This window comes from Lithobates pipiens, unplaced genomic scaffold, assembly GCF_037356315.1.
Source record: "Lithobates pipiens isolate NorthernLeopardFrog02 unplaced genomic scaffold, aLitPip1_a1.2 Scaffold_16, whole genome shotgun sequence".
NCBI classification, from domain to species: domain Eukaryota; kingdom Metazoa; phylum Chordata; class Amphibia; order Anura; family Ranidae; genus Lithobates; species Lithobates pipiens.
This window is the reverse complement of record NW_027507748.1, coordinates 227,590,684-227,600,664: the sequence shown is the minus strand read 5'-3', so window position 1 is coordinate 227,600,664 and position 9,981 is coordinate 227,590,684. Positions and strand designations below refer to the sequence as shown.

Genomic DNA, 9,981 nt, shown 5'->3' with positions numbered 1-9,981 from the left:
GATTATTATGCATCTGCTCGATTTCATGTGAGAGAGAATGTTGCTGATATTATTGGTTTGATTTAATCATTCACAGTCTTTATTTGCTATAAGCACAATTATAGTCTTATAGAGAAAATGTGCACTGATATAACACACACACACACACCATAAATGCCAGAATATATAGAATAACACTATCAAAACATACACTAGGATTTGTTACGGACAGCAGTACAAATAAGCTGCTAAGGAATTTAGGTTTAACCATTCATACACAATTGCACTACAAACATCGGCATTTTTTTTTTAGTCGATAGCTGTCTTGAATACAAATAAAGACACATAAAGCAACTCTCCAGTTGTGGTAGTGTATGTTATATGGCTCATTCCATCCTCCTCTGTGCATGCTGCTTAGTAACCATACAGCGGAGAGAATAACAGCTCTCCTCCCCTCTAATCCCTGATTCTTTCTAACAGAGTACAAGGGTCTATTCTGATAGACTCAGCTTGAACTGAACATCTGATCAGAGCATCCTATCTACAGATCTCTAGGTAAGGATCCCCAAACTTATATATTCTTTACATACCATAAACAGGGCATGACCTTTTTTTTCTGTCACATCTGCCAACTACCAAGATAATCTTTAGCAAAAATGTGTTGCATCCTCTTCATTTCAGTGTAAGTTTGCTGCAGGGGAATGTTCTGTGCGTGTTACTTCCCAGCCTGCCATATCTGCAGCTTCATTCATTTTTTTTTTGTTCTTGCATCCATAACACTGGTTATACAGGCCTGGCCAGTAATATAAATGTCAGCAGACTGCAGGACTTGCATTTCCAGACACATCATAAAGCTATGTGTGTCGAGATTCGACATTGCTGGTAGAAAAACATAAAGGTTAACTTTATTGGGAAAAGAAGATGCAAGCAAGGGCTAAGTACCAGTCTACACTGTATAATCCTGCTGAGTTTCAGCTATCACAAGTTCTATATTTTGTGTTCCTATGTTAACCCATTGACGTTCTGTTCCACCATTTGGTAGAGCACATTTTGAGTCACACTAACTCATTGAAAAATGTGGACTTTAAAGGGTTAAAGTGCTTGTTGGTGATAGGGTTGACATCATAGGCGTCTGTCCATATGTCAAAAAATAAGCTATATATTAATGACATAATGTAGTCTGAAAGTACAAGAGTTAATAATGTACAAGTAGGAAACAGAACCTAGAAAAAAAAATGATGCTCATTCTCAACATGCATTTGTTGTTCAAGGCCACCTTGCATTGTGAATTGTGCTTAAAGAACCCTTTTCATAACACCTGTATTTCTTCACAAGTTCTTCAATAGCCTTAGCACATTTTGAAAAATTTCCAATGTCAAAAAATTGATGTGAATGTGAACTGTGGCATGTTGTTGACATTCAAAGAGACATTGAAGAACAAAATAGCGAAGAAAAATAATAGAGTTGGCCTTAGCAGCCAATCTTTTCATATCTTTAAATGGAAAAATGATAGTTAAAGTTATGATTAAAATATATAGTCAATGGCTCCACTTTTCTGTATTTAAGACCTGTTAACAGTGATAGTCAAACCTTACATGGTTACCTCGTTAATAGAAATGAGAGCTACAAGAAGTATCCCCGATAAAGCAGCCTATTACTTCCATGGCTCTAGTCCTGCCTCCAGAATTGTCATTGCACTTACCTATACCAATTTGCAATATAAGGGAAAACAAAATGACGGCTATTAAATGAATAGTGATAACATTGAAAATGTATGATGAAGACAAGCATTTTTATACTTGCAAGATTTCTACACATTGGTTGTTTGTGCTTTCACTCCAGTCTAGTCCTGGATTTGAGTCACTAAATGTAATGTCAGTTGTCTCCCCATAATCTGATCAGTATTAACCACTTCAGTACTGGGCACTTTCGCTCCTTTCCTTTCCAGGCCAGTTTTCAGCTTTCAGCGCTCTTGCACTTTCAATAAGGCTTGCGCAGTCATGCAACACTGTACCCAAATGAAATTTTTATCATTTTGTTCACACAAATAGAGCTTTCTTTTGGTGATATTTATTCACAAATAAATTTTTAATTTTTTGCGATATAAGCGGAAAAAGAGCGGAAATTTTGAAAAAAAAAATGTTCTACTTTGTTTTAAAAAAGATCCAATAAAATCGAATTTTGTCATAAATTTAAGCCAAATTGTATTCTGCTACATGTCTTTAGTACAAAAAAAATCCTGTTAAGTGTATAATAATTGGTTTGTGTGATCACAGACATATGTACGCAGATGATCATGTACAGTTGTGTGCAGATGATCACAGACATATGTGTGCAAATGATCATTGGGACATATGATTATAAGCCCCATACACACTATCAGATTATCTGCTGAGTTTTTCCTTCAGATTTACCAAAACCATATAATATGAGAATATTGTATCCTAGAAAAGGAAAAAGGGAGCAGGGGATTTTTATACGGTACAATTTATAGAGAAGCAAAGATTTCTTTTAAAAGAATTCGTAACTTTTTTATTTAGAAATGCATTAAAAATATATTTTATAAAAGACAATAACAGCAAATACACTCATTGTACAAAAAATGCATAGCTATAGGGTATAGGGGATCCTGAAAGTGTTAGTTGCTGAAACTGATCGTACTTCCTCCCGACATGTTTCGCATTTGTGCTTCTTCAGGGGAGTATGTAACTAACAATAACATAAAGAAAAAGTTTAAAAGTCCAAAATGTACATATGTGCCGTACAGTTAGATGCATATATAATACAAGACATTTTTAATATGAAAATAGTCTCAATGTGCTTAGTCCAAAGGGGAGCAATGCTTACCCAGGTGTGTAAATTGTGTAAAAGAGCGGAAATTTTGAAAAAAAAAATGTTCTACTTTGTTTTAAAAAAGATCCAATAAAATCGAATTTTGTCATAAATTTAAGCCAAATTGTATTCTGCTACATGTCTTTAGTACAAAAAAAATCCTGTTAAGTGTATAATAATTGGTTTGTGTGATCACAGACATATTTACGCAGATGATCATGTACAGTTGTGTGCAGATGATCACAGACATATGTGTGCAAATGATCATTGGGACATATGATTATAAGCCCCATACACACTATCAGATTATCTGCTGAGTTTTTCCTTCAGATTTACCAAAACCATATAATATGAGGACAAACCTTAGGAGTTTCAATGTGTATGCAATGAGGCAGGCGCTTCTACTACATGGTTTTGGTAAATCTGAAGGAAAAACTCAGCAGATAATCTGATAGTGTGTATGGGGCTTTAGTGTTAGATATGTGGGGACAGGTGTTTTTACTGTGTGGGGATGTGTGTGGGGACAGTGTTTTGGGGACACTATTTTTGGGACATTGGGGGTTATTTATGAAAGGCAAATCCTCTTTGCATGGCAAAGTGCACTTTCAAATGCAGTCGCTCTAAATCTAAGGGGTATATCTGAAATGAGTGGAAACTCTGCTGATTTTATCGTCCAATCATGTGCAAGCTAAAATGCTGTTTTTTATTTTCCTTGCATGTCCCCCTTGGATCTACAGTGACTTTACTTCCAAGTGCACTTTCAGTGCATTTTCAAGTGCACTTGCAGTGCAAAGTGGATTTTCCTTTAGTAAATAACCCCCATTGTGTGTTTACATGTGTGGGGACACTGGGCCAGTGATCAGTGTGTAAAAAGCTGTAAAAAAAAAAGCTCATACTCACTGATCACTGGCTGGTTGCAGCAATCTGCTCTCCTCTCCTCACTGACAACTTCTGTATGAGGAGAGGAGAGCCAATCGCCTAGCAACCAGCGCTCTATTTACATCACATGATGTCTCTGATTGGACACAGCCCTCATGTGATCAGGAGGGCCAATGACAGAGTCCTCCTACCAATCAGAGATGCGCTGTGTTCGGGTGATAAGAACGCATTGGGATTGCGCGTGCGTGCCTGTGCGCGTTCCTGAACGTCCACTCAGAGGGAGGAAGCTCCCACTCGACCGTATATGTGCAGTGGCCGGGTGGGAGGTGGTAAAAGTGGTTGTAAACTCTCTCTCTCAAAAACAAAACAAAAAACAACCTGCCGGATAAAGGCATAACGAGCTATGATGCATTGCATACTAGCTTATTAAGAAATATTTACCTTAGATCAAAGCTGTTACAGTGATCCCCGCACACCGCTGTGACCAACGACATGTCTCCTGGATTTTTTTTTCAGGGTTTGCAGGCTCCAGCACTGTGATTGGAATGCTCACGGGAGCCCCCGGTCATGGCACAGCTACTGAAGAAACCGTGCGATACAGTGAATATCTCCTAAACAGTGCAAGTTTAGGAGATATTCATGTTGCCTTATTATAGGCTTACCTGTAGGTAAAAGTGGTAGTACAGGGTTTACAACCACTTTAAGACTATTATTCATCAGTGTTACTCATCAGTATTATTAATATTATTGTCAGTGTTATTTGTCCCCTATGTCTTATTGCATTTAACCACTTGCCCTCTGAAAGATTTTACCCCCTTCATGACCAGGCCATTTTTTTCTATTACGCTACTTTAGGTGATAATTGCGCAGTCATGCAACACTGTACCTAAACAAAATCTATATAATTTTTTTCACATAAATAGAGCTTTTTTTTGGTGGTCTTTGATCATCACTGAGTTGTTAATCTTTTTTGCAATATAAACGAAAAATGGCGGAAATTTATAAAGAAAAAAATTATATTTTTTACTTCTGCCATAAAACATATACAACAGTCAATCTGACACTAACTGACGCTGTGGGGGACTGACTAACTGCCACTGGCATTAACCACTTGCTGACCAGGCCTTTTCTGGAACTTTTTGTTTACAAGTTTAAACTAGTATTATTTGCTAGAAAATTATATAGAATCTTTTTTACAAACATACTTCAAACCCAGGCATAATATCCAAATCTAAGATCTGCATTCCTGTGTTTTTTTATATTTTTATATATATAACACAAAAAACAGTTCCCCTTTACCTCCTCCTACTCTGTGGCCCAGGCCTGAAAGGGCATCTAAAACGACCCTCGGAAAAAAGAAACCCCCCTCCCCCCACCTGGTCTCCCCATCCAGAGGGATTCATGGTCCTTTAACTGTATCCCCCCATTTACCATTCCTACCTATCCTACTCTCCTTTCTCCTCTCCAATCAACCTCTTCCCCTCCTCCGTTTGTAAGAATATATCCCAGGGAGCCCATATTTGGGAAGTACATTCCATTCTATCAGGAGACATAGGTATCAAATTTTCCATTATCCCAATTCTTGGCTCATTCCAACACTTTTTTCCTGCATTCACCAAGTGGCATACCACTGAGTTCTTATATCTTTCAATTGAGCTTTGTGAACATTGTAATAGGGAAAAATGCTGAGTCCTCAAGGATATGATATTCAGTAAACAATTGAGTAATTCTGTGCACTTCTTGCCAGAACTGTCTAATTACTGAAGCGTCTGGGAAAAATGTGTTCAATATTGATAGAGTACCAACGTGTTAATAATTTGTAACTCGGCTCCTGTATCTTTGTACACCTAGACGATTTTAGCATCAGGTGTATTATTTTCTGACGTTGGTCTGATGTGAAAGTTTGGTCCAGATCTCTCTCCCATTTAACCAGACTTGTCATTATAAAGTCCTCTGGAGCTGCTGTCAACAATGCGTACATTTTAGAGATAAGGGGCCCATTCTTTTTGCAATACATCTCAAATTTTGTACGTGGTCCACTATAACTTTCTGTCGCTCCCAGTGTTTCCAAGAAGTGTCTTATCTGTCGTGCTTGCTAGAAAGGTATTTCATATTGTCCTCCATGTTGCATTAAAAGTTCTATTGTTGACCAATCATTAGAGATCGAGAAATGTGAGGCTTGAAAGCACCCTTTCTCTCTCAATTTCCCAAATACTCCTGGCTCTAGGCTGAGCGAAAAATCTGGATTTCCCAAAATGGGAAACAGAGGTGAATTTGGGGTGGAAAATTTAGGGTTCTGAACAATCTTAGAACCTATACAGAGTGTAGGGCCTATCGTAGGATGTGTTTTTACCGTGGGGGGTAAGGCTGCATAACACCATATGGCTCTATTTAATGGGACTGGGCTTACTTGTTGTTCAATGGTGGTCCACAATTTATAATCCCTGTGTCTACACCAGTCAATCATTCTGCCGGGCTGGGCGGCCTGATAATATTTATATAAGTCTGGTGCTGCTATTCCTCCTGATTCTTTAGACAATGTCAACAGACCTCTGTTAATCCTTGAGCGTCTATTGGCCCAAATACATTTTGTGAACTCGGCTCGAATTTGACTAAAGAAGGCCATGGGGATAGAAATAGGTAACACCTGGAAGAGATACAGGAATTTTGGTACTATATTCATTTTTAGAATATTGCATCTCCCAAAGCAAGAGTGCGTAGTTTTATTCCATCTGTCTAATATTGTTCTAACATCCCTAAGTAGAGGTGGGACGTTCAGGACGTAAGTATCTGTTAACTTTGGGGAGATCTGTGCTCCTAAATATTTTAATGTGGTTGTTGTCCAATTGAACTTGAAATTGTTCTTTAACCACTTTCAGACCGGACCATTTTGCTGGTCAATGACCAGAGGTCTTTTTACAATTTGGCACTGCGCTGCTTTAACTGGTAATTGCGGTCATGCAATGTTGTACCCAAACAAAATTTGCGTCCTTTTTTTCCCACAAATAGAGCTTTCTTTTAAAGGTATTTGACTGACTCTGCGATTTTTATTATTAAAAAAGTCAATAACTGTATATTTATTGGTTTGCGCAAAAGTTGTCACATCTACAAACTAAGGTACGTTTTCTGGAATTTACGCAGCTTTTAGTTTATGACTGCCTATCTCATTTCTTGAGGTGCTAAAATGGCAGGGCAGTACAAAACCCCCCCAAATGACCCCATTTTGGAAAGTAGATACCCTAAGGAAATTGATAAGAGGCATGTTGAGCCCATTGAATATTTAATTTTTTTGCCTCAAGCGATTGAATAATGACAAAAAAATATATATATTTTTTTTACACAAAGTTGTCACTAAATGATATATTGCTCACACATGCCATGGTTATATGTGGAATTGTACCCCAAAATACATTCTGCTGCTTCTCCTGAGTATGGGGATACCACATGTGGTCGACTTTTTGGAAGCCTAGCTATGTACGGGGCCCCGAAAGCCAAGCACCGCCTTCAGGATTTCTAAGGGCATACATTTGTAATTTCACTCCTCACTACCTATCACAGTTTTGAAGACCATAAAATGCCAAGATGGCACAAAACCCCCACAAATGACCCCATTTTAGAAAGAAGACACCCCAAGCTATTTGCTGAGAGGCATGTTGAGTCCATGGAATATTTTATATTTGGCACAAGTTGCGGGAAAATTACAAACTTTTTTTTTTTTTTTTTTTTTTTTTCACAAAGTTGTCACTAAATGATATATTGCTCACACATGCTATGGGCATATGTGAAATGACACCCCAAAATAAGTTCTGCTGCTTCTCCTGAGTATGGGGATACCACATATGTGGGACTTTTTGGGAGCCTAGCCGCGTACGGGGCCCCGAAACCAAGCACCGCCTTCAGGCTTTCTAAGGGCGTAAATTTTTGACTTCACTCCTCACTACCTATTACAGTTTTGAAGGCCATAAAATGCCAAGATGGCACAAAACCCCCACAAATTACCCCATTTTAGAAAGTAGACACCCCAAGCTATTTGCTGAGAGGCATGTTGAGTCCATGGAATATTTTATATTTTGCCACAAGTTGCGGGAAAATTAAACTTTTTTTTTTTTTCACAAAGTTGTCACTAAATGATATATTGCTCACGCATGCCATGGGCATATGTGAAATGACACCCCAAAATAAATTCTGCTGCTTCTCCTGAGTACGGGGATACCACATGTGTGGGATTTTTTGGGAGCCTAGCCGCGTACGGGGCCCCGAAAGCCAAGAACCGCCTTCAGGTTTTCTAAGGGCGTACATTTTTGACTTCACTCCTCACTACCTATTACAGTTTTGAAGGCCATAAAATGCCAAGATGGCACAAAACCCCCACAAATGACCCCATTTTAGAAAGTAGACACCCCAAGCTATTTGCTGAGAGGCATGTTGAGTCCATGGAATATTTTATATTTGGCACAAGTTGCGGGAAAATTACAAACTTTTATTTTTTTTTATTTTTTTTTCACAAAGTTGTCACTAAATGATATATTGCTCACACATGCTATGGGCATATGTGAAATGACACCCCAAAATAAATTCTGCTGCTTCTCCTGAGTACGGGGATACCACATATGTGGGACTTTTTGGGAGCCTAGCCGCGTACGGGGCCCCAAAAACCAAGCACCGCCTTCAGGCTTTCTAAGGGCGTAAATTTTTGACTTCACTACCTATTACAGTTTTGAAGACCATAAAATGCCAAGATGGCACAAACCCCCCCAAATGACCCCATTTTGGAAAGTAGACACCCCTAAATTTAGGGGTACACTAGTGAGACTCACAGGTAAAAAAGCACCTAGGCTGTCAGCGACTGTATCAAAACGCTACAAGAAAAACTTAGCGATCGCAGGGATCAGGCCTGACTCTGCAAATGCTGCAGTTATGTGTGTTGTGTTTTGTAAGTGACAGTGATCGATCGATACTGCACTTGGGTGGGCTGTTCTGGGCTTGGCGGAGGGGCTAAATGCAGGTGCTAGCAGGTATCTGGGCTGATCCCGCTAACAATGCGTTTTGGGAAACCTAAACTGCTGGCGACGCTAATATAGATCTGATCAGATACTATATTACTAAGGGAGGTGTATACTTTGTGCGTGGGTGTTAGCGGTACTGGCACTAACCTGACGCTGCCTGGGGCGACGCAGACCTTATCTGACCCTCAAACTTATATCACCCACCAGGTGATCAGGGGGTTAAACCTTTATTAGGTAATAAATGGCGGGTGCCCTGAAACTATAAAAAAATAACTAACCAACCAGCGTCACCTGTAACAGTTATATGGTGATCACTGGTGAAAGGGTTAACTAGGGGGCAATCAGGGGGCTTTATGCGGTAGTATATGGGGGTCCCTGGCGCTATAAAAAGCTGCGGCGAACCTAAATACCTACCTGCCTAACTAGCGTCACCTGTGACACTAATACAGCGATCAGAAAAACGATTGCTTATTGGGCTGGGTTCACACTGGAGCGATGCAGGAACGCCACGAATCCGCGGCGGGTTCCCGCATCGCATGCCTCCCAGCGGCAGTTCACACTGCCCTATGCGAACTGCTGGGAGTGTAAGTAAAATGTTAATGACACCCCCAGATCAGTTCGCATATCGCAGTGCGATCTGCAAACTCGGATCGCATGGTGTGAACACCCATGCGATCCGATTGTGCTGCGGACCAAAAAAAGGGTCCCGTGAGAGTTTGCGGCAGGTGCGGCGGGTGCGACGCGAATTCAGCCATACTATCTGTATGGCTGAACTCGAATCGCACAGAGATCGGATGTGATTTGCACTGCAGTGCGGTGCGAATCACATCCGTTCTCATAAACCGCTGCAATGTGAACCCAGCCTTAGTGACACTGGCGACGGGGGGTGATCACGGGGTTAAACCTTTATTGGGGGGGTTAGGGGGGTACCTTAGAACTAAAGGGGGCTAACCCTAACTGCCCTAACAGTTATTACAGTAACAAATGACACCCGCCGGGTGATCAGGGGGTTAAACCTTTATTAGGTAATAAATGGCGGGTGCCCTGAAACTATAAAAAAATAACTAACCAACCAGCGTCACCTGTAACAGTTATATGGTGATCACTGGTGAAAGGGTTAACTAGGGGGCAATCAGGGGGCTTTATGCGGTAGTATATGGGGGTCCCTGACGCTATAAAAAGCTGCGGCGAACCTAAATACCTACCTGCCTAACTAGCGTCACCTGTGACACTAATACAGCGATCAGAAAAATGATCGCTTATTAGGCTGGGTTCACACTGGAGC

At 40.2% G+C, this 9,981-nt stretch overlaps 1 protein-coding gene across 1 annotated transcript in view; it reads left to right on the top strand.

The window, feature by feature from the left end:
• Window positions 1-416: 416 nt before the first annotated feature.
• Window positions 417-9,981, top strand: part of LOC143982448 (uncharacterized) — a 175,028-nt gene continuing 165,463 nt past the window's right edge. The window contains exon 1 of the mRNA XM_077481160.1: window positions 417-534. The gene's annotated coding sequence lies outside the window, so the exon portion shown is untranslated. The remainder of the gene's footprint in view (window positions 535-9,981) is intronic.